Genomic DNA, 25,659 nt, shown 5'->3' with positions numbered 1-25,659 from the left:
TGGGACCTGGACTCTTAGTCAGTTTATGACATGCCATGAAAGTGCCCAGGCAGGAAGACCCAGGGCACCTAGTCTGAATCTTGTCTATACCATGTGACTTTGGCTGAGACAGTGATCTCCTACTTTGCTCATTTTGAGAATGGTGCTATGCCGGGGTTCTTGTTCCAGCATTACAAAGGGTTCAGCAATCTGGAGAAAGGCTGTGTGTAGATTAAATAAGAGTCCAGAGACGAAAGATAATTTTGAAAGGCATTGGGTGCCGAGGAGATTCAGCTAAAGGAGCTAAAGTTTTTCCTTGTCTCAGGACCTTTGCTTTTTATTAACACAATTTGTCCTGAGGCAAGGTGGAGATAATACACTTCCAAGGGTAGGGTACAGAAGCATTGTCAGATTGGGTAATAGCCTTTGGCTGTTCAGGTGTTTAGCCAACAGGAGGCAATAACATGTAGATTAAGTTGCCCTGAGCTGTCTGTCAGCAAACAATCATCCTATTCAGATTTGGGGGAAGTGCCTTTCAGCCATTCCAACAGGTGATTACATATGTTACTCAGCCCTTTTTGAGACCAAAAGTTTCATCAACTTTTTGATGAAATTCTTGTAATTATGACATGCTGGAATTGGCTTTCAATAGTGCTACTGCTCCAAGAGTATTTGAGGAGAGGACCTACCACCCAAGATAGATAAATTGTACTAAATGCTAATGCTAAGATTCAAGTTATATTTTTCAAACTCTTTGTGTGCCAGGCACTGCAATGGCAACATTTTAGAACCCAGAAGGCATTGTCTGCATTTCACAATACATAGGTCATTGCAGTTGTCTTTGGGAACCCAGCCTATAGAGTCTTCTAATGTTAGCTTGAGGTGAACTGGACCTCAGGCACAGAGATATAATAGTGAGTCAAACTTTTCTTCCTTAGGTAAAGCTCCCCTAATGAAAGGCTGCTGGTTGTGGGATTCTGTGAGAACTCCTCCTATAGCTCTTTAGACCTGAGTTAGGTTCTTCTGCCACATTTCCTGCTTAACTCTTCCTCTTCATACCTTCTGGTCGTAGAGAAACCTGAAGCCAGAGAGATAAGACAAAAAGGTAAGAGAAAAGCAAGCAAGCAATGAAATCCCAGATGTTGCTAAAGCTATTAGTAGGTGCTTGAAGCTAATTCCAGCATGTCATTACAAGAGTTTCATCAAAAGATTGATGAAACTTGAGGGTTCAACAAGGGCTGAGTAACATATGTAATCACCTGTTGGAATGGCTAAAAGGCACTTCCCCCAAACCTGAATAGGATGATTGTTTGCTGACAGACAGCTCAGGGCATCTTAATCTATATGTTATTGATTCCTGTTGGCCAAACACCTGAACAGCCATAGGCTATTCTCCAATGACAATGCTTCTGTACCCTACCCTTGGAAGTGTATTATCTCCACCTTGCCTCAGGACAAATTGTGTTAATAAAAAGCAAAGGTCCTGAGACAAGGAAAACTTTAACTCCTTTAGCTGAATCTCCTCTGACCCCCAATGCTTTTCAAAATTATCTTTCATCTCTGGACTCTTATTTAATCTATGCACAACCTTTCTCCAGATTGCTGAACCCTTTGTAATGCTGGAACAAGAACCCTGGCAAGTAGGAGTGACAAACTAAATGAATTTTGGGGTGAGATACTGGTCTTTCTTATTCATTTTTACTTTTCTTTGCTCTTCACCATAGCTCATCAGAACTCATTTATCCGAAGAAACCAATGACTAATTTTCTGTGAGGTAAAATCAATAAATCTGCAATGTTTTACAATGGTTAAAAATGAGTGCTCGATTCAACTTGTGCTGTGAAGCACAAGCCTAACAATTATTCCAAGTTATTTAAATGTTTGAATGAAGAAAAATTGTTTTTCACTGTGACTACATTATATGATATGCTGAACTTTTAGTAGTGGTGGGGTATTGGTTGGGGGTGGGGGAGAGAGATAGTTGTTGCCAGTCTCTGAAATTCAATTTTGCCTAGAGCATGTGCATTAGCAAGTGTCATTCGGGCACATCTGGTACAGATTTATAGTCCAAGGATTTTCCTATGGGAGTCAAACACAGATCACAATAGCAGGGAACTTGAGAACTCCGGGGAAGAATATAATATTTCAATTGCGTTTGATCATTTTATTGAATTTGCCTGGAAAAATCAATTAAAAACAGAATTTAATTTTCATACTCAAATCAGAGGTTATTTATTCCAGCTCATGTCTGACAATAGGTGTGTGTGTGTGTGTGTGTGTGTGTGTGTGTGTGTGTGTGTGTGTTCTTTAAATAATCAACTCTAAAGCATTCAAAAGGCTGATTGTTCTATTCTGTTGGGTGGGGGGTAATTTGGGATGGGCCTTCATTCCATAAATGTTTCACCTCTTTTTTTCTTCAACTGGATTCTCCATGGGACATGCTCAAACTCTATACATACTAAAGTAGTGATTTATTAGACTTAATCAGTACTTTTAAAAGATATTGATAAGATACTTAAATTGTGAATATATGAAAGTGCAATGATATGAAAGATGTGTGATTGTGTGGACTACCTGATGGGTCCCAAGTGAGTCCTTCATTGCCTTATGTCCTTTTCTGAACCTAAGGGATACGAAAATAACATTAAATAATGAGTAATTAGTTAACTTTGTAAATGAGAAACTTTCGGGCCTCACAGCTGTGCTGAATCACAATTGAGCTGTTTTGTACTGAATAAAGTTTCTTTCTTTACCACGCCCCCAAGTCCCCCTCCCCCAAATAAACACTGTTGGGAAAGTTGCTTACCCTCTTTAAGATTCCCTTTTCTCATCTGACATAGTCATGCCAGCTTCATAGGATTGCTATAAGGATTAAATGGGTTAACACATATGAACCCTTAGCAGAAGGCCTGGGGCAAAAAATCTAAGCTATTGTTGTTATTGTTAGTATTGTTGGTCCAAGTTTACAGTTACAGGGCAGCTATCCAATAAGACTATAGGACAAATGCATATGTGGAAATTGTAAGATAAACAGAAAAAGTTAATGAAGACAAGCATATTCTCCCTAGACTAGAGTTGCCTAGTAGTTGTACATTAGTGTACCTTCCGACACCCTAAAGCAGTGATGGGCAACCTTTTGAGCTTGGTGTGTCAAACTTCGCCAAAAAACTGACCATAACTCGGGTAGTGTGTCACTTTGAGGAAAAAACATTATTTCGCAAATGTTTCATCCTCAGGAGCAGCAAATGTTTCATCCTCGGCATGCGGCCGCCTCAGCGGCCGCGTGTCATCAGAAATGGCTACGCGTGTCAGTGCTGACACGTGTGTCATAGGTTCGCCATCACTGCCCTAAAGCCTCACCTGGTTTCAGTTTTTAAAAGGATTGCAGCTCCAGTAAGTTTTTTCCAAACTGAATACAAGGTGAGGAGATAAAGGTCCATGCTCTTTACCCTGGAGAATGTTTGCATAAAGGCATCTTACAAGTATTAATAGACTTTTGATTTTGGGTGATTGTAAGTAGTTCTCTTGCAGGGTAGCTTGAAAAGATGGTTTAGGAGGGATAAAGCAGAAAGTTTGACTCCTTTCAGAATCTCACCCACTCTCAGCGTCAAGGTTTACTTCTGCAGAATCAGTTTGTAACAATGCATTTTGAGAGGAGCTACTGAATTCCCATGTAGAGACTACTTCTTTAAAGTACACAGTGGAGCCCTATTTGTCAGAAAGTCAGTGCCTGGCTATTTGTGTTGGTTGATTGGGACGTTGGCTATGGTTTCCAAGCAGGTAGATTCCCTTGGCTTTTCAAAAAGCAAGAGAAGAATAGTCGTGGTCCAGTGAGTAGCCATGACTACCATCATTAAATCTTTCACTTCCTCCATTGCATCAAATTCATGAATGGCTGAACCAACACATCACAGTAACTCCTGCCATTGTTTTATCATCATACCTCCACAAATCTAATCCATTACACTCTCCTTTAGGATTATGCCAATTTAAATATTCTGAGTTCATTGCTTCTTCATATTTCAAATCTTTGACTTGATTCTTTGAATCCTCTAGTCCGCTGTTGGAGCTCTGTATGTTATTCTTTATTTCAGTCAGTGTATGCTTAATTTCTGATTGGCTCTTTTTCATATCCCTGAGGGTCTCACTAAATTTCTCGGAGCTTTCTAGATGATTCTTGAGTAACCTTATAACTGTGGTTTTGAACTCTATATCCAGTCATTTGCTTTCCTCCTTTTATTTCATTTGTGACATATTTCTTTGTCTCCACATTTTGGCTGCTTCCCTATGTTGATAGAGTGGTCTTGAGTGCTAGGTGTCCTATAGGGCCCAGGGGCTCAGCCTCCCCAATACCTGAGGTGGACATTCTTGGTGCACCCCTTTGTGGGCTGTGTGCACAGTCTTGTTGTAGTTAAGCCTTGATTACTGTTGGTTTCACTGGGAAGAATTGACCTCCAGGCCAATTGGCTCTGAGGGCCAGCTGTGTCTACAATGGGAGAACTGCTGTGCTGGCGACATCCTTATGGGGCAGTACTTGCTTCAGTGGGGCTTTGGTGTTCACTGAGTCTGCCCCTTGAGTGTGTTGCTTATGGATGTGAAGAGTTGTAAACTGGTATGGTCTCACACTGACCACTGGGTACACTGGCTCTTGGATCTCCAAGGAGGTACAAAGTCAGCCACTGCCTGAGGCCACCCAGGAGAAGCTACAGAGGGATATGCAGATTCCTCCTCTTTGTTTGGGTTTTGGAAGTGCCCAGATGAGGCCCAGCTGTGAAGCAATGCAGGCTGCTGCTGCAGGGCCTTAGGCCTTCTTTTGGAAGCTTTGGAGCTCTCTGACCCAGCAGCAGTTTGTTAGTTTTAAGGTTGCAAAAGAACAGGCCATTCATATGCAAAAGCTGCTGTGCACAGCTTGGGTGGGGTTGAAAATTGGGTGGGGCGGGGTCTCAGGGAATCACCAGGGCGGAGTAAACAGCAATGACTGCCAGTCAGCCCTGCACCGGAGAGGTCCCCGGGTCTCTGTGTCCTGCAGCCCAGTGCAGGAACAATGATTGCTGCAAGCACCTCTGAAAGAAAGCCGCCCTCACATTTCTGCCCGATGCCAGACAGTCCAGTTTCTCCCCATATGAGTCTGGATCCCCAGAGACTCACCCAGAACTGTAGTTTAGAGCAATCAGGAGCTTATATCTCCCTCCTGATTGAAAAAAAAAAAACAGCGCACTCTGTTGCCAGCCCATTTCGTGTGCGCCTCCATACCTCCACACTTCCGCACCTCCGCACCTCCTACCATTCTTAATTTGCTTTTCTCTTTCCTTCTAGTTGTAGAACTTCCACTCAACCAGCTTTCCCATAGTTATGGATGATATTTGTTTTGTCTTTTAGTTGGAGTTTTGATGTGGTTGTGAGAGGCAGCAAGTACAGGTGTTTACCCATGCCGCCATCTTGGTTGTTCCCTAGCTTATAGATTCTTAAAGAACATAGGAAATCAGATACAGTCCCTCATTCCCAACAATGACATAAGAAGGCTCATTTCTCATGTTATCCCTTCTTTGAAAATGAACTGCTCTGAGGTCATAATGCAACTGGCCTGTTGCAAGCTCATCTGTAGAACAAGCCTCCTAATGAAGCTTCAATGAGGAGCAAGAAGTGAAGGTTTTCAAAGCAGAGTGGAATATGGATCAATGGAAAAATGAGAACTATGTCAATGAAAGGACAGTAGCCCAGGGTGAACAGAATGAGCAGGAGTTGAGGGAGGTGAGGACAGCTCCCCAGACATGGGACCTGGACTCTTAGTCAGTTTATGACATGCCATGAAAGTGCTCAGGCAGGAAGAACCAGGGCACCTAGTCTGAATCTTGTCTATACCATGTGACTTTGGCTGAGACAGTGATCTCCTACTTTGCTCATTTTGAGAATGGTGCTATGCCGGGGTTCTTGTTCCAGCATTACAAAGGGTTCAGCAATCTGGAGAAAGGCTGTGTGTAGATTAAATAAGAGTCCAGAGACGAAAGATAATTTTGAAAGGCATTGGGTGCCGAGGAGATTCAGCTAAAGGAGCTAAAGTTTTTCCTTGTCTCAGGACCTTTGCTTTTTATTAACACAATTTGTCCTGAGGCAAGGTGGAGATAATACACTTCCAAGGGTAGGGTACAGAAGCATTGTCAGATTGGGTAATAGCCTTTGGCTGTTCAGGTGTTTAGCCAACAGGAGGCAATAACATGTAGATTAAGATGCCCTGAGCTGTCTGTCAGCTAACAATCATCCTATATTCAGATTTGTGGGAAGTGCCTTTCAGCCATTCCAACAGGTGATTACATATATTACTCAGCCCTTGAGACCGAAAGTTTCATCAACGTTTTGATGAAACTCTTGTAATTATGACATTCTGGAATTGGCTTTCAATAGTGCTACTGCTCTAAGAGTATTTGAGGAGAGGACCTACCACCCAAGATAGATACACTGTACAAAAAATGCTAATGCTAAGATTCAAGTTATATTTTTCAAACTCTATGTGTGCCGGGCACTGCAATGGTAACATTTTAGTATCCAGAAGGCATTGTCTGCATTTCACAATACATAGGTGATTGCAGTTGTTTTTGGGAACCCAGCCTATAGAGTCTTCCAATGTCAGCTTGCGGTGAACTGAACCTCAGGCACAGAGATATAAGTGAGACGAACCTTTCTTCCCTAGGTAGAGCTCCCCTAATGAAAGGCTGCTGGTTGTGGGATTCTGTGAGAACTCCTCCTATAGCTCTTTAGACCAGAGTTAGGTTCTTCTGCCACATTTCCTGCTCAACTCTTCCTCTTCATACCTTCTGGTCGTAGAGAAACCTGAAGCCAGAGAGATAAGACAAAAAGGTAAGAGAAAAGCAAGCAAGCAATGAAATCCCAGATGTTGCTAAAGCTATTAGTAGGGGTGACACGCTAAATGAGTTTTGGGGTGAGAGACTGGTCTTTCTTACTCATTTTCACTTTTCCTTGGTCTTCACCATAGCTCATCAGAACTCATCTATCCTAAGAAACCAATGACTAATATCCTGTGAGGTAAAATCAATACATCTGCAGTGTTTTACATTGGTTAAAAATGAGTGCTCGATTCAACTTGTGCTGTGAAGCAAAAGCGTAATAATTGTTGCAAGTTATTTAAATGTTTGAATGAAGAAAAATTGTTTTTCACTGTGACTACATTATATGATATGCTGAACTTTTAGTAGCGGTGGGGTATTGGATGGGGGTGGGGGAGAGAGATAGTTGTTGCCAGTCTCTGAAATTCAATTTTGCCTAGAGCATGTGCATTAGCAAGTGTCATTCGGGCACATCTAGTACAGATTTATAGTCCAAGGATTTTCCTATGGGAGTCAAACACAGATCACAATAGCAGGGAACTTGAGAGCTCCAGGGAAGAATATAATATTTCAATTGCGTTTGATCATTTTATTGAATTTGCCTGGAAAAATCAAGTAAAAAAAGAATTTAATTTCCATACTCAAATCAGAGGTTATTTATTCCAGCTCATGTCTGACAATAGGTGTGTGTGTGTGTATGTGTGTGTGTGTGTGTGTGTGTGTGTGTGTGTGTGTGTTCTTTAAATAATCAACTCTAAAGCACTCAAAAGGCTGATTGTTCTATTCTGTTGGGTGGGGGGTAATTGGAATGGGCCTTCATTCCATAAATGTTTCACCTCTTTTTTCTTCAACTGGATTCTCCATGGGACATGCTCAAACTCTATATATACCAAAGTAGTGATTTATTAGACTTAAGCAGTACTTTTACAAGATATTGATAAGATACTTAAATTGTGAATATATGAAAGTGCAATGATATGAAAGATGTGTGATTGTGTGGACTACCTGATGGGTCCCAAGTGAGCCCTTCATTGCCTCATGTCCTTTTCTGAACCTAAGATACAAAAATAACGAGTACTTAGTTAAGTTTGTAAATGAGAAACTTTCGGGCCTCACAGCTGTGCTGAATCACAATTGAGCTGTTTTGTACTGAATAAAGTTTCTTTCTTTACCACACCCCTAAATCCCCCTCCCCCAATAAACACTGTTGGGCAAGTTGCTTACCCTCTTTAAGCCTCCCTTTTCTCATCTGACATAGTCATGCCAGCTTCATAGGATTGCTATAAGGATTAAATGGGTTAACACATATGAACCCTTAGCAGAAGGCCTGGGGCAAAAAATCTAAGCTATTGTTGTTATTGTTAGTATTATTGGTCCAAGTTTACAGTTACAGGGCAGCTATCCAATAAGACTATAGGACAAATGCAGATGAGGAAATTGTAAGATAAACAGAAAAAGTTAATGAAGACAAGCATATTCTCCCTAGACCGGAGTTGCCTAGTAGTTGTACATTAGTGTACCTTCCGACACTCTAAACCCTCACCTGGTTTCAGTTTTTAAAAGGATTGCAGCTCCAGTAAGTTATTTCCAAACTGAATACAAGGTGAGGAGATAAAGGTCCATGCTCTTTACCCTGGAGAATGCTTAGATAAAGGCATCTTACTATTTCATATAGAAGAAAAGAGTCACTGGAGACAGAGTTTCTGGGTTCAAATTTCTGCTCTTCTATTATTAGACTTGCACAAGTTATTTAAGCTTCCTGGGCTGAGAGTCCTCATTTGTTACCTCATGAAATTATTGCAAGAATTCTCTAAGGAAATAATTACATGGTACATGTAACATTTGTCTGTACCATAGGAAGTGTTCAATAAATATTAGTGTCCCTTTTCATTTCTTTTGTTGGATGATATTTGCACTAAGAAGTGTTAAAAAAAAAAGATGCATATTTAAAAATTTTAATTGTTCATTTGAAAAATAAAAATAAAAAAAACCTCATGTATGCCATTAGAACAAGCCCTCATGCCTGCCCTCTGAGACCCAAGGAACAGCCTCTGTTCTCTTGTTTTTCAAATAGTTCATGGACCTTTCTCATTGGTTAATTCCAAGTAAAACCCATCTAGCAAGAGAGTCAAGGAAGTGTGGCCTCCAACTTCCTACAATAGAGAGAGTTGAGAAGGCTGTCCAGAGCATCAACAGGCAATGCCCCACCTAGTACACTGCACTTGCTCACATTCTTCCCGCTAGGTTTAAACTTCCAAACGACATCATGCTTTTAGCTAATGTGATGCAACAACTATCCTTCATGCAATAAGGCGCTTCACCTTCTTCCCAAAGTCCTATCCATCACTATCCATCTCTCATGTCCATTCCTTTTCCAATTCAGTGGAACTTGCTTTTGCCATCCTGTAACTTGAAGACTAAATTAAAAGGTTTCCCACCAACAACACACCCTGTAGAAAATAACCAAAGCCCGGCCAGCGTAGCTCAGTAGTTGAGCATCAACCTATGAACCAGGAGGTCACAGTTCGATTCCCTGTCAGAGCACAAGCTTGGTTTTTGGGTTTCATCTCCAGTATGAGGTATGCAGGAGGCAGCCAATCAGTGGTTCTCATCATTGATGCTTCTCAATGTATATGGATAATGTATGAAAGGTTAATCCACTATCCCTGACACCATGGTTTCTTATTATCTATTTAATTTCTGACCATTAACATGAATTCTCCCCTCCATCTTTCTTAGGGTCAATGAACACTGTATGGGTAATGTTAACTTATAGGTAAGAAGTAGATCACTTTTCTTCTGTATTGAGTGGGTACTCTATGTATTTCTAATATTTGTCCCAAGACTTTCAACATATTTATATTGTCATTTTGCCTTTACACAAGGATATTACAACGTATTGTTTCCAGGAAGGTTTATCGAGGCAGATCGCTTTACTAAACAATCTATTTTCTTCAAGAACACTGTAAAATAAGAAATGTTAGTGTCAGCCAAGGAAACATCTGAAAAAGCAGCATTCTGTTAACTGTAGGAAAGAAATTTTTTGAAGAATGTTTATGTCGCATTTAATTTTCCAAGGCAGTTAACATCTGCCCTGTTCTAGATTTGACACTTGGACAGAATAGCCACAAACTATGTATATTTCATTGGTAAATGAAAGATGAAACAGAGGGCCGGAGACCATGGGATACCAGGATACAGGCTTTATTGGAGATCACTCTGCCGGCCACCTTCCAGAAGGGAAAAGGGAAGAGAGAGAGAGTGCCGGGGTATAAGCACCTTTTGAGGGGAGGAAAGGAGAGGACGGGGCTTAGGGCACTCAGCACACGCTGATTGGTGGTTTCATACAAGACACTTGATTAGGCACCTAGGGACTTAGGAATCAGGGGCTTAGGGTATTTGGCAGGTGATGATTGGTGGTTCAATGTACAGTCCATATAAGGTGTTCAGGAAGGTCCGGCTGTAGGTGGAGTTTACATCATACTCCGTCCATCAGTTGGGGGGAGGTAGGATTTATCAGTATACTTTGCTAAGGTCAATACAATTGACTTTCATTTTGTTTTGTTTTTAATAAAGAGTAGTTTTTTCAATCCTCATTACAGGCACTAACCTAATATACATTGTCCTCCTTAAATACTTTAATAGTCCTGTATTTCAACCTTGCATATTGGTTTTGTTGTTTCCAAATGAATCAAAAATATAGTCAGGACTTCTCATTTTAAAAATACTGGGGTAATGTCTCCGTGTTTCCTTCTGAAAAATGACACCCCCTTTCTTAAGATTACATTTACTTTAAAGGTTTAAATTTTAAATGTTATTTTTATAAGTATTGTACTATAAAAATTTCATTTGAGGAACTTGCTATAAAATTATTTTTGTGGTGATTTATTTCATTTCCCCCCATCATATTCTAGCAGAAAATCTTAAACTTCCTGAAGTTTAAAGTGTAAACTTCCTGAAGCGTAGATGCCCTGACTGGCATCTACAGAGTCAGGGTGAAACTCATAAAGACTGTCTTTGTCTGAGGCAGAAGAAAAACAGAGACTATTAAGGGTTTTGTTTTTCTTCATTTGCAGAAACTCAGCAGAGTTCTTTCTGTAGTTACTCAGTTTGGACATTCTTTGCAGCCAGGTCAACAATGGTTGTTTTTAAAAGCAATTCCACCCATGATAGAGGATCTTCTAAAGCCCATATTCCCCACTGAGAACGGCATGCTGAGCTTCCGATTGCGGTTTACCTGTCTGTCGTATCAGGATTCATCTATTTTGAAGTTGTCTGTTTTTAACTATTCTAATGATGAAGAAACAAAGTAAGATAAAGTGTGAAGATCCTGAAAGTCATCTGGAAAACTTGGACACCTGATTTTTAGCCAAGCTCCACAGGTAGTCCCTATGGGCATCACTGTTCTAGCAATCTCACTTTAAATTCATGATGTACCTGCTGACAGTTTCATCTCTCAATTTAAAGAAAATACAACAAAAAACAAAGTAGTCCTGAACAACAAAAAGAAATTGGTTGGCGAAGTAAAGATGCCAGAAACGTTTTAAAAAGATTATATTTATTTGTTCTCTGATTTATTCATCCATTTATTTTAAAAAAAAATCACAGTTGAGTGCCTACCAACTGCTGGGCTCTCCCCTAAGTCCCGAGGATAGTGATGAGCATAGGCAGATGCGTTCCTGCCCTCAGGGAGTTTAAACTCTAGCTGGGGAGCACTTTTAATCAGGACATCATACAGATGAATGGCAAATTACAATGGTGGCAAGTGCTGACCGAGAAAGGTGCATGAAAGAGTTTAAATTACAGCTTAGACTGAAAGATCAGGGATAGCTTCTCAGTGGAAGGGACAAACTGAAATCTGAAGGATGACTGGGCGATGGCAAGACAAATATGGACTTGAGAACATTCCAATAAAGGGAACATCATGCAGTCAATGTGTCCGGCTGGTGCTGAGCAGACAGCAGTGAACAAAACAAACTCCCTGCCCACCTGGGGCTTATGTTTTAATATTTTTTTCTTTTTTATTAATTTCAGAGAGAAAGGGAGAGGGAGAGAGATGATGAGAGGGAATCAATGATGAGAGGGAATCATTGATTGGCTGCCTTCTGCACGCCCCCTACTGGGGATCCAGCCCACAATCCGGGCATGTGCCCTAGACTGTAATCGAACCCGGAACCCTTCAGTCCACAGGCCGATGCTCTATTCACTGAGCAAAACCGGCTAGGGCTGGGGCTTGTGTTTTAGTTGGTGGAGGAAACAGGCTATAAACAACCCAATAAATATAAATGATGTCAGGTGGTTATAAGTACTGTGAAGAAGAAACGATAAACTGAATAGGGAGTACAGGGTGTGGAGATGAGGTGGATGTATTAGGGCGGACACCTGGGAGAAGGTCTCCCTAACAAGCTGCCTTGGAACTGAGACCTGAAGGAGAAGCAGCATGCAGCTATGGGTGGGGGGAGCCTCCCTGGGCAGGGAGAAGAATGGGAACTGAGGCCTGGAGTAGAGCTTCTCTTGAGCAGAAGGGACTGGGTCTGAGTGGGCGGTGGGGGGTGGAGAAAGGAGGGAGGCAGTGGTAGAAGATGCCATCGTCTACTAGAGGTAATGGGGCCAGTCATTCAGCGCCTTTTATGTGAAAAAGGCAGTTGTATTTGGAATTGGTGTTGACCTAGATGTTCTTGGAAACACTTTTAACAGCTATAGTCCCTTCTCAATAAAGGCTTACAAAGAGAAAAAGATAATGCTAATAAAGTGTAACATGCTGACATTGCACACAGAGAAATGCAACTCAGAAATCCTCTTAGGGAGATCATTTCTTTTTTTGTTCAGGAAAGTAAATATGGGCACCTTTAGTCCTGAGAACCACTCCCTCTCACCCCCTCTAAGGACGGGGTTGGGATGGGAATCAGGGAAGGAGAAAGAGGGGACAAGGAGGGGAAGGAGGGATTCCAGAGGACAGAGCAAACCTGAGGGAACTGGTGGGAAATCTCTGAGGAAGGAGGAATGCAAACAAAAGGCAACCATTGGAGAGTTTAAGCGTAGGACTGATAGACCTGACTTGCCTCTGAGAAGGATCACTTGAGCTAATATATAGAGAACTAGTGGCCCAGTGCACGAAATTTGTAAACATTAAAAGGGAATTAATTAGAGGAAGTATTTTAATATTGTTATTTGTCCTTTCTCTATAATAGAAATGTCAGAGATAAAAGAAAATTAGTAAAATGTATATGAAAATCTTCCTCCTGTCAGAGTCTGGGGCGCGCCACGGGACCCAGAGTCAAGTTTGTGCCTACCTGCGCGCGCCTTGAAATCATGCGAGACAAGATCCGGCCGGCCCCACCCTTGTCAAGCCCCACTGGGCCGGGGGCACAGCCTCAGGTCCGCTGGCCCAGTGCTGGGCGAGGGGCGCAGCCTCAGGTCCCCAATCAAGCCCTGCCAGGAGGGGGGCACAGCCTCAGGTCCCCCGGTGCACCTTCAGGTCCTCCGTCCCTGTGCTGTGGCAGGGGGCATGGCCTCAGGTCCCCGGGCCTGGCACCAGGGCAGAGGGCACGGCCTGAGGTCCTCCAGCCCGGTGCTGGGGCGAGGGGTATGACGTGAGGTCCCCCGGCCTGGGCCAGGGTTGGGGGCACGGCCTGAGGTTCCCTGTCAAGCCCCACCAGGCGGGGGTCGCAGCCTCAGGTCCCTGCTGATTGCTCGTTAAGGCTCATTATGGGAACTCAGCCTCCGTTGTGGGTGCAGCCATCTTGTGTTACGGAAACCCACCTCCGCTGTGGGTGCAGCCATCTTTGTTGCAGTGTGATGGTCAATTTGCATATTCTCTCTTTATTAGATTAGATGGGCTGTTAGTGGAACAAGGGTGAGGGCAGCAGGAGCCACTTAGAGGCTATATGGTAATGGTTTGGACCAGTTTGTCATAAGCAAAGGTGGTGAGAAGTGGTCAGTTCCTGAATACACTTTGTAGGTAGGGCTGATGGGATTTGCTAAAGATTGGGTAGTGTGGCCTCATTGTCTTTGCACTGATCAACACAAGGAATAGAATTTTTCTTTACTGAGATGGGGAAGATTATAAGAGGAGTAGGTTGGGGAGAGGTGGTTCAGTAGCTTATTTTTTTTAATGCTAGGAATTTTACTCTATATTTAAAGGCCAGTTTTGAAAATGCATTCTGAATTTGTACTAGAGAAAGATTAAGCTATGCATATGCTACATAGATAAGGTGGGCATAGATGTGTGGATACGATATAATGTTTGGATGTTTATGTATGGATGTAACGTGCTAAAGACACTTAACTGTCTTCCTCTAGTATTTCTGTGACTTTACATTTGAAAGAAATCGAAATATACCTTCTCTAGAAAATGAAGGAGGAATTTCTGTAAAGTTTAGATTTATTTTGTCTAGATATTCTCCAAATTGTGATTTCTGTTTTTGCGCATATACATGACTCTGTTTCCTTCCCTTCTCAGGAAAAAAAAAAAAATTGTTGCTCCCTCCTTTCTCTGGTCTCTCTAGCTCAATTTCTTTCTTTCTTCCTTTCTTTCTTCCTTCCTTTCTTCCTTCCTTCCTTCCTTTCTTTCCTCCTTTCTTTCTTTCTTTCTTTCTTTCTTTCTTTCTTTCTTCCTTTCTTTCTTTCTTTTCCTTCCTTTCTTCCTTTCTTCCTTTCTCTTTCTTTCTTTCTTTCTTTCTTTCTTTCTTTCTTTCTTTCTTTCTTTCTTTCTTTCTTTCTTTCTTTCTTTTCCTTCCTTCCTTCCTTCCTTCCTTCCTTCCTTCCTTCCTTTCTTTCTTTCTTTCTTTCTTTCTTTCTTTCTTTCTTTCTTTCTTTCTTTCTTTCTTTCTTCCTTTCCTTCCTTCTTCCTTCCTTCCTTCCTTCCTTCCTTCCTTCCTTCCTTTCTTTCTTTCTTTCTTTCTTTCTTTCTTTCTTTCTTTCTTTCTTTCTTTCTTTATTTCTTTCATTTCACAGACTGCAGTGTTTTTGCAGACTTCATTGTGACCTGACAATGCTCCCAATATTTCCTTTGATGTTGTATTTTGGGCTCCTTTCAAAAATATATATATAAAATGTAAAATCCTTCCTTTCCTTCCTGTGTCAACGTTTGAAACAAAGAGCAAACAGTCTTGTTTTTCTTGTTGCATATTAAACAGCCGGACCTGTGATGCTCCCTGTCTTGCCTGCCTTTCATTCCTGAGGAGGCACCTCTGCCTCCAGGGAGTGGTGGTTCCTGGGACAGTTGTGAAGGGTGTGGCCCAGGACCCTAGGGTATGTGTCTGAGTGGTGAGGAACACCCCCACCTCTCTAGGGTCTCTGTGGAGAAATCACTCCTAGGTACACCCAGTGATAGTGACAGATGTCACACGTGAGGGTTTTGGAGAACTGAGTCTGAACACTGAGCATGCACCTTGCCTCGGGGTAATTTTGGAAGTCCATTTCAATACACAGCATTTCATGTTACAAACAAATGATCTACGAGGGTTTTGACACAGAACTTCAGGGTTTCTGTGGCCTGGAGAGGAACATGTATGTAAGTTTGAGGTCTTTGCCTTGACAGCTTGACTCCATTTAGAACTGGTAACCCAAAATGATAAAATGCAGTAATAAGACAAAAAGCTTCCTTCCTTTAAATCAACGCCTCTTTGTGACCCCCGGAGACCGTTTTACTGGCAAGTTTACCCCTTCTCTAAATTAGTGACTATCCACTTGTGAAATGTCTGCATCCTGAAAGGAGCATGTTTTTAAATCCTTTAAATTACATTGAAACTCATATTCAATGCACACGTGCCCTGATTCAGTCATTGGGATGCAGCCCAAGTAGACAGCACTGTAGTCCCATTTCCCCCACAAGCAACTCAAGTCTTACCACCTACCATGCTCTAGATCTGCTCATGTATTCTAGTCACGATAAAGAAATGTGGAATTAGAGTTACTGCTCTAACCCCGGAAATCCCCTTAAACTCTCAATAGTGCATCTGAATTGAATTCAACTGCTACACCAATAGGCATACAGATCAGTAGCATTATCCTTGGAGTCACTACCTTTTAAGGAAAGATAGTGACTCCAAGGATAACGGTTCTTGGAATACCTTTGGAATTAGTGAGATCAAGTGGAAAGCCTTGCTCTGCCACTTGTGTGGCCCCATTCACAAGTTAACCTCTACAATTCCCCTTACCTGCAAAATGAGTGTACGAGTTGTGTGGAAATACAGGAAGACCAACCAAATGGGAACAAGTACGGGCTATTCATTCCAAGCCTGCAAGAGCAAGGGAGGCCGTCACCCTCACTTGTGTTTTGGCACAGACTCCGAAGCAAAGGAGCTAGAAAGCTTCCTAGGGAAGAAAGGGAAGGCTTCGGGGCTGCCCTGTTGGAGATTATTGGCGTGAAGAAGCCGCATGTAGGCAGGTTAACTACAAGTGGGGCATCCCGTGTGATTGGTTAGTGGTGGATATGTGGCTTCCTCTGATTGGTGCTAAATTGAAAATAAGGACAAAAATTAGGGAAGCTGTCAGTTGTTAATCAAGTCCTGGCTGTTTTGTGCTGACTGTTATGGCAGCTATGAGTTGTTTGGATTGCCATTAGAAGTAGCAATTTGACTACCAGACAATCGGATTTACAGCTGGCTGGCTTCCTGGGTTGTGTGTTGTAGATAAGAGGTTGGGTTCCTGAGCAGATTGCTGCAGGTTGTGGGTCAAAGCTCTTCTTTTCTATAAGATCTGGCCATTGCTCATGTGTATATTCAGTCTCTCAGTTGCACCCATGAAAAGCATCCATCACAGCGCTATCGTTTGGCGGGTGCTCAATAAATAAAGTACAGTGTCAGCAAGTGATTGAAACCACTGCTCTCTGGCACCCTTTTCTTGATGTCTGTGCTGGAGTTTGTTTCAGACGTAGGAAAGCCAGATTATGTCGGTATGACTAGGTCCTTTTCTGTGGAATTATGTCAGAGTTGGAATGGCACATCAGTTGTAAGAAAAACACCTGTGAATTCCTTAGGAGAGTCTGAAATTGCCCATCCCATTAATTTCACTTTCAGGAACTGTCTAAGCCCAAAAGAAACTACAGGGTCCTAACAGGTCTCTCCATTCATCCTGAGTTTAGGATGTATTCTGGGGATACCAATGAGCTTAAAGCCACTTACAGTTATTAAAAGTTCTGTAATAAAAACTCACATAATGAGAGACAAAGCACTTTTTCCTGAATAGGTAAGTGTCTTGTTTATTGCTGTATTCCCAGCATCTAGCGCAATGCTTGGAACATAATATACATTTAATCAGCAGTTGATATCTTGGTCACTTCTTCCCCCCAAAATGCTAAATTCTGGAAAGTATCAATGCACACACAAAATGGAATTTTAAAGCCCTGTTCAATGAACAGAAAGGAAAGATGACTTGAATTAGCTTATCTTATTGGAGTCCATGGAAAGTGGTGCAGAATTTGAACTTTAAATGCTAAACTTAGTCAAATGATTTCACAGAAACATTTCCCAAGCCAGTTCGTTCACACAGCCTGTCGGAGACTGCACATTTCCATGTGACAAGCAGAACCTCTTGCAGGAGACCAGGATTTCAAAGACAAGAGACCTGGCTTAGCATCCAGCCAGTACTAGGATGCACATTATCCCACACACATCCATTTATCCATTGTCTGTTCATTCATTCATTTCACTTATATAACACTCATTGAGCCCCTCGAGTTTACCAAGCATTAGGTATTAAACATGAACCTATGGTCCCTGCCCTGTAAGAGCTCAAGGGTCTGATATAAAATCAATGCTGAACAGGATAGGACAGAATTTATTCATTCAATTATAATATCTGGAGCACATGATGATGACCACTAAGGTCTCTGCCCTTAAATAACCTCAACTCATGTACAGCAGAAAACTCATGTACACAAATATATAAGATAGAACATGGTAAGAGAAAAACAAAATGTCCTTCCAATGTTTCTACCACCCATCTCTTCCCTTCCAGCCTCATTGACCTAACTGTAAAAGGTGCCAAGTTCTGTCCAGCCTTTTTTTTATTATTAAATCCTCCCAATAATATTGTTCCCATTTTATAAATGGAGAAACCACCTGGTGAAGGCTAACTTCCTTGCCTAAGACCATAGCTAGTAAAGAGTAGAGCTGAGATTCAAACCCGCATCTGCCTTATTTAGGCGCACCTGTGCAGTTCAAATCCATGTTTTTCAAGGGTCAACATTACTTACATTTATTCAGCTTTTTCTTGAAAGGCTGTCAATATATTGGAAATAAGGATTACTAATTCACCATATTATATGGATTTAGGCATAATTAACTAACCTTTGTATTAACCTTTAAAAATATGTCATTGTCAACATGGTCCAAGAATAATTACTTAGTAAGTGGCCATGACTAAGGTGCTGGAATCTCACTACACCACATGACTAACACTCTGCTTTTTCCTTGGAAGGATATAGCTGATAAATATTGTGTCTAATTGTTGACAGCAACAAATTCTGGTAACCCACATAGCTGCAAAAGAACTGTATGCTTTTAGATATAAACATTAACTTTGTTGTGACTTCAGTTACAGAAACTGTACCGGATGTGGTTTTATTGCCTTGCAAAATTAACATATCCCATCATTCCTGTTATCTGGAAAATGCTTTTTTCTCAATCTCTGTTAAAAACAAACAAAAAAAAACACACCCAAAGATTGTAAATTAGTATAGCCATTATGGAAAAAAAGAGTGTAGGAGTCTCAAAAAAGTAATAAGAAAAATCCCAATAAGATCCAATAATTCTACTTCTGGGGCTATATCTAAAGGAAACAAAAACACTAACTCAAAAAGATATCTGCACCCCCATGTCCATAGCAGCATTTTTTATAGTAGCCAAGACATGGAAATAACCTAAATCTCCTCTGAAAGAGGAATGGATAAAAAAGTTGTGATATATGTGTATGTATATATGAATATTGCCGGGATTCTTGCCCCAGCCTTACAAAGGGTTCAGCATTCTGGAGAAATGGGCTGATGCATAGATGATTAAGAAGGAGTCCAAAGACGAAAGATAATTTTGAAAGGCATTGGGGGTCAGAGGAGCTTCAGCTAAAGGAACTGAAGACTCCCTCCTTGTCTAGGACCCTTGCTTTTATTAATACAATTTGTCCTAAGGCAAGGTGGAGATATACACTTCAAAGGGTAAGGTTTCAAAGAGTAGAATACAGAAGCATTGTCAGTTTGGGGAATAGCCTACAGCTGTTCAGGTGTTTGGCCAACAGGAGGCAATAAAATGCCCTGAGCTGTCTGGCAGCAGACAGTCCTATTCAGGTTTGGGGGAAGTGCCGTTTAGCCGTTTCCAACAGGTAAACTACATATGTGGCTCACCCTTGTTGAGCCGCCCAAACTTTACCACCTTTTGGTGAAACTTGTAATTATGACATGCTGGAATTGGTTCCTGGCAGAATATATAATATATAATATATAACAAATATATATAATATATAATATATAATATATAATATATAATATATAATATATAATATATAATATATAATATATAATATATAACAAATATATATAATATATAATGGAATATTATTTAGCCATAAAAAAGGAAATCATGCCCATTTGCAGAAACATGGATGGAACTTGAAGGCTTTATGCAAGATATCATATTGGTCCATTACATTGGTGATACTATGCTGATTGGACCTGGTGGTCAAGAGTCGTAACCACTCTAGACTTCTTGGTAAGACATTTGAGTATCAGAGAGTGGTAAATAAATCCCACAAAATTTCAGGGGCCTTTAATCTCAGTGAAATTTTATGGGTCCAGTGGTGTGGAGTGTGTTGAGATATCCTCTCTAAAGTAAAAGCTAAGTCATTGCATCTGGCCTTTCCCACAACCAAAAATAAATAAATAAATATTTTTTAAAAGGCACAATGCCTCGCAAGCCTCTTCAGATTTTGGAGGCAACATGTTCCTCATTTGGGTGTGTTACTCTGGCCTGCTTAGTGAGTAACCCAAACAGCTGCTAGTTTTGAATGGGGCCCAGAACAGGAGAAGAATCTGCAACAGGTCCAAGATGCTGTGCCAGCTACTCTGCCACGTGGGCCTTACAACCCAGCAGACCTAATAGTACTTGCAGTGCCAGTGGCAGATAGGGATGCTGTTTGGGGCCTTCAGCAAGCCTCTATCACAGCACAGGGTCTTAGATTTTAAAGCAAAGCCCTGTCATTCTCTATGAACAACTAGTCTCCTTTTAAGAAACAGCTTTGGGCCAGATACTGGGCCTTAGTAGAGACTGAACACATAACCATGGGCCACCAAGTTACCATGAAACCTGAGCTGTCCATCCGGAAGTGGCTGTTGTCTGACCCACCGAGCCTTAAAGTTGTGCTTGCTCAGCAGCACTCTGTCGACTGAAAGTTGTATGTATCTGATTTGGCCCGAGCATGCCCTGAACACAAGTAAGTCACGTGAAGAAGTGACCCAAATGCCCATGGTCCCCACTTTTGTTACACTGACTTCTGTATCCCAGGCTACACTTATAAACCTTATGGGGAATTCCCACTACTCAGTTGACAGAGGAGAGAATTCTCAGGCCTGGTTTACAGATGGTTCTGCATGATATGTGGGTACCACACAAAGTGGACATCTGCAGCACTACAGCCCCTTTCTGGAACATTCCTGAAGGGCCATGGTGAAGGAAAATCATCCCAGTGAGCAGATCTTTGAGCAGTGCACCTGGTCAGATGTGGGTTATATACTGATTCATGGCCTGTGGCCAATGGTGTGACTGGGTGGTCAGGGGCTTGGAACATTATTGAAAATTGATGACAAGTAAGTCTGAGAAAGATGTGTATAGAATGAGAAAAAACATGGAGATACTTGCGTCCTATATAAATGTTTACCAAAGAGTGAACTCAACAAAGGAAGAGTTTAATAATCAAGTAGATAGGGTGACCTATTCTGTAATTACCAGTCAGCCTCTTTCCCCAGCCACCCTGTCATCACCCAATGAACTCGTGAACAAAGGGGCCATTGAGACACAATGGAAGCTATGCACAGGCTCAGGAACATGGGCCTCTGCTCACCAAGGCCACCTTGGCTATAACCACTGCTGAGGGTCCATTCTGCCAGCAGCAAATGCCAGCGTTGAGTCCCTGACATGGCACCATTCCTCTGGATGACCAACCAGCTGCCCAATGGCAGACTGACTACCTTGGACCACTTCCATCCGGGAAGGGTCAGTGTGTTGTTCTTACTGGAATAGACACCTGTTCTGGATATTCTGGGTTTACCAAACCTCCACAATTCCTTAAAATTATCTCTCTCTCTCCCTTTCTGTTTCCCACTCTCTCTCTCCCTCTAGAGAGAGAGAAAGCTGTCATGTCATCTCCAAAATAAAAAGTATTTAATTCCAAGGAGAACATGAAAATGTTGTTTACCATTCATTCAGGAGGTTTTCTTGGTGGTCATTGTGTTGACCAACCATTCTTTTATTTATAATCTGACCAATTTATAATTCACCAAGAGGAAATAGGGAGCATCATGGTTTGTATTTTATTGTGATTCTCTTAATATTTTAGATTCTTCCCATGCTGACTGATGTTTGACTTACCTATAAACAATAATAATAAAACCATGCATTTTTTAAATGCTTCACCATTTAGCAAGAATGTTTGCATAGTAATTATCCACACCTAATATGGTAAGTAGTACACAGTAGGCACAAAGTACACCTATTTCATCAATTATTATGAAATGATGAATTTAGATCATATCTTTTTCCTTTTTCATTTGTTAAATTGAGACTTTAATAAAAGACTTAATAAGTTAAGCAGAAGCAAACTTAGAAGAATGAGTTGGGGTGATTGCTAAATTTTGTGTTCTTAAAGCCAGCCTGAACTATCCCTCCCCATCTGGGACTGTTTCCAACTTGATATTTCTTGACAATGGAGCATTGCTAATCCAGTTAGTGAGGCCTGTGCCCAACAGCTGCCCACAGTACTTCTGGGGATTCATACTCTTCCATCAAGAACTTACTAGTAAAAGTCCTCTCAGAAAAACTTTACATAAGAAGCCCACAGTGAAAAGTACCTGATTTCATTGCCGAGTTGTATAATTTGGGATATACGCAGGAAACCAAAGCAAGAAAAAGGAAGATCTCTCTGATGAAAACTTTTTTTATCACTAGGACCTTCACACAGATAGATGACATATATACAGGTTTTTAAGGCTTAAATTAATACGGTTTCTATAGTTTATCAAAGAAGACCTGTGCATATTTTCACAAGTCTGTGAAAACCAAGAACCGATAGCTTACCTTTATGTCACAAAGATGAGAATATGAGACAGATACATCTGCTATGTAATAAAGGGTTACATCAGAATTGGAAAGGTTGATATACATTATTGTCAAGAGTTAGTTTACTCACTTATCCAAAAGTGCACATGTTTTTGTTCTAGTGTGTTTGTGCATGTATTAGTTTGCTCGAGTTGTCATAACAAATGCCACAGACTGGCCATCTTAAACATCAGATATTTAATTCTCACAGTTCTGGAGGCCAGAAGTCCATGATCAAGGAGCCAGAAAATTCAGTTTCTGGTGAGAGCTCTCTTGGCTGTGGACAACTGCCTTCTCACTGAGGCCTCACATGGCCTGTTCTTGGTGCTTGTTGAAGGATCGAGTATTCTCTCTCATTTCTTCATCTTCTTATCAGACACTTCTCTTATCAGATTAGGGCCTCACCCTTAGGACCTCATTTAAACTGAATCTCTTTCCTAAGGCCTTATCTCAAAATACCTTCACATTTGGGGTTACGGTTTCAACATATGAATTTGAAGGGAACACAAGTTAGTTGAAAAACAGCATGCAATGTCAGCTGAGCCACACTTTTAAAAATAATTTAAACACATCTTAAACAGGAAGTTTTGCCCACAGCACTAGTTGTTATTACTTTCTAAGAACTTTTTTTAAGTATGTGTTTATTAAATTACCTTTTAAAATCATGGAAAGCAGTCACCACCATGAAACAACACTCTTTCCCTTTAACCCCATCACACTATTATACAACTACTGTCTTCTATTTCATTCCCCTCCAGGCTATTCCTCAGGGATTTGTAATGGATGTGATGATACTCTACATATATACAGGCCCTAGAGCAATGGTTCTTGGCGGGGGAGGGGGGGAGGGTTGGGGTTGGGCACATTTAACAAAGTTCACACCCTGCATTGCACTGAGCAGCCCCATGACAAAATGCATCTGTCCCAGAAGATTGACAGAACCAAGGCCCAGAAACCTTCGTCAAGAGTAAGATTCCTCAGAGGCAAAGTTTCTTTTTTAAAAGTGTTTTTCTCTAAAGGGCAACCAAGAAATTTGGAGAAACTTGTCTCCCTTAAATATTTGAATCTTAATTTTTTTATTTTCCAGAACTACTCAAAGAATAATTAAAGTTCCCATATGCTGTGCAAAAAAAATGTGTAACTTGGCACAACTATCACAATTCAGAATTTTAAAATCTGTTCTCTAGAAGTGAGAACAGCCTCATTTTACTATCAAAAGGAGAGTAAAAACTATTTTCATTAATGATCATGGGGCAACTGGTGATCTTAAGGAGAAAATGCTCCAGAATAGAAAGGAAGAATCTAAGAAGCATACAGCCAGTTTACTACCATCACAGAGTCTAGACAGTGCCTGGCTCAGAGTTGACATTTAGTAAAAAGACACTGGCCTGGCCAGCAGAGCTCAGTGGTTGAGTGTCAACCTATGAACCATGAGTTCACGGTTCGATTCCCAGTCAGGGCACATGCCCGGGTGTGGGATCGATACCCAGTGTGGGTCCTGTAGGAGGCAGCCAATCAATGATTCTCTCTCATCATTGATGTTTCTATCTCTCCCTCTGAAATCAATAAAAATATATTTAAAAAATACACTGAATGACTCTCATAGGCTCATTTTTTTCATTCAAGCATCAGATATCCTGCATTGTACAAGATGAGCCTGGAGTTTGCAAAGTGACATAGGCTTTTTACAAACGGTATCATGGGCTTGAGGGATAGGAACCTGTCCTGTGCTCTCTGCACCTGTGATCTGAGATGATACAAAAGGCAAGCCCTGCCCTGGCTGGTTTGGCTCAGTGGATAGAGCGTCGGCCTGCGGACTGAAGGGTCCCAGGTTCGATTCCGGTCAAGGGCATGTACATTGGTTGTGGGCACATCCCGGTAGGGGGTGTTCAGGAGGCAGCTGATCAATGTTTCTCTCTCATCGATGTTTCTAGCTCTCTGTCCCTCTCCCTTCCTCTCTGTAAAAAATCAATAAAATATATTTAAAAAAAAAAAAGGCAAGCCCTGCCCTGGCTGGTTTTTCCCAGTAGATAGAGCGGTGGCCTGTGGACTGAAGGGTCCCGGCTTCTATTCTGGTCAAGGGCACATGCCTGGGTTGTGGACTCAATCTCCAGTGTGGGGCGTACAGAAGGCAGCCTATCAATGATTCTCTCTCATCATTGATGTCTCTCTCTCTCTCTCCCCCTTCCTCTCTGAAATCAATTTAAAAAATATTAAAAAAACACAAAAGGCAAGCCCTGGCCTGGTCAGCAGTTTGAAACAAATTTCTCCTTCTAAAGTTGCATATCCTCCACAAATGACTCTAAAATTATTTTAATGTTTAAAGTAAGTCTGTTGATGAATTAATTACATTAGGAGTTAACAGTTCCTGGACCTTGCAAAGCTATGCCATATGGAACGGGTTTCAAGGAGCCAGTTTTTATAGAGGAGGTTCTGGGGCCAGCAACCAAGCCTTAGCCTGAGAGTAGAAGCAAGAAACAGAGGAAACATCTCTGAAGCAGCTTTGATCTGAGGACGGACATTCTCTCTGACATTTTTCAGAATCGGTTGCCTTGATTGGAGTCACGGTCACCGTGGTCACCAGGTCTTGACGACCGGGCGGTCAGTGCCGGGAGACACGGCTGTATGTTTTGTTTTCCTCTCCGGGCACTCAGTGTACCCTGCCATGGTTTCTGTTGTGTTTGAGAAGTATCTGGGCTGTGGACAGAGCAGGCAAATTCCATTCTTTGAGGACCTATCAAGCCTGCCTTTGTCCCTCGAGAAATAAGCTTGGGAGAGGTATGTTTCCGGCTCTCTAAAATTCTTCATCACATGTTGCAAAACTGTGTCTGGAACCAAAATGTCTTAACAGTATATTTGCATTTCTAGAAAATGTGACTCCACTAAAGCATCTGAGATTACAAAACAATGATATTATCAGAAGAAATAAGGTTGGGAAGTCCCTCTATCCAAACTCAGTTTCCCTTCCTTAATTTCTCTGCCCCAAGCCATGCTCACTTGTGCCACATATTAGAGTGGACGAGTATGGTGCCTACACATTTTCATACAGAAAAGAATTGGCAAGATTCATCATCTAGTGGAGTTGTGTTTGGTGATAACACTGTATTTGGCTTGACGATTGATTGAGTTGTAAATTGTCTCCTATTTCCAAAAGAGGGTATAGAGAATGCTTCAGACAGAACATTTAAAGTAAATGTCAAAAGGAAAAGCAAGAACCATTAAGAGGAAAAATGTGGAACTAGTGACTATATTAATAGCTACTACTTAATAATAGTATATACTTAATATACTCTCTGTGACATATTTTTAAGAGTTTTACATGTGTTCATTCATGGAATTCTTACCACAGCACTAGTAAGTGGATACTTTTGTTGTCCCCAGTTTATTGCAGCATAGAGATTAATAACGTGCCTGAGGTCACACAGCTAATAAGTGATAGACTGGGATTTGATTTCAGGCAGTCTCTCTTAGAACCTGTGACCTAACCTAGGATGTTATCTGAACCTGTGACCTAACCTAGGATGTTATCT

General features: G+C 41.3%; 1 long non-coding RNA gene across 1 annotated transcript; it reads right to left on the bottom strand.

Moving 5' to 3' along the window:
* Window positions 1–972: 972 nt before the first annotated feature.
* LOC129149880 (uncharacterized) lies at window positions 973–7,844 on the bottom strand. Its single transcript, XR_008556692.1, has 4 exons — window positions 7,827–7,844; window positions 6,789–6,807; window positions 2,554–2,602; window positions 973–1,057 (listed from the first exon to the last, which is right to left on the bottom strand). It is a non-coding gene; the product is annotated as an uncharacterized LOC129149880 (long non-coding RNA).
* Window positions 7,845–25,659: the final 17,815 nt, after the last annotated feature.

Source organism: Eptesicus fuscus, chromosome 7 (assembly GCF_027574615.1).
Source record: "Eptesicus fuscus isolate TK198812 chromosome 7, DD_ASM_mEF_20220401, whole genome shotgun sequence".
Classification (NCBI taxonomy): domain Eukaryota; kingdom Metazoa; phylum Chordata; class Mammalia; order Chiroptera; family Vespertilionidae; genus Eptesicus; species Eptesicus fuscus.
Note: the sequence above shows the minus strand (reverse complement) of the source record. Positions and strands in the feature narration are given on the sequence as shown.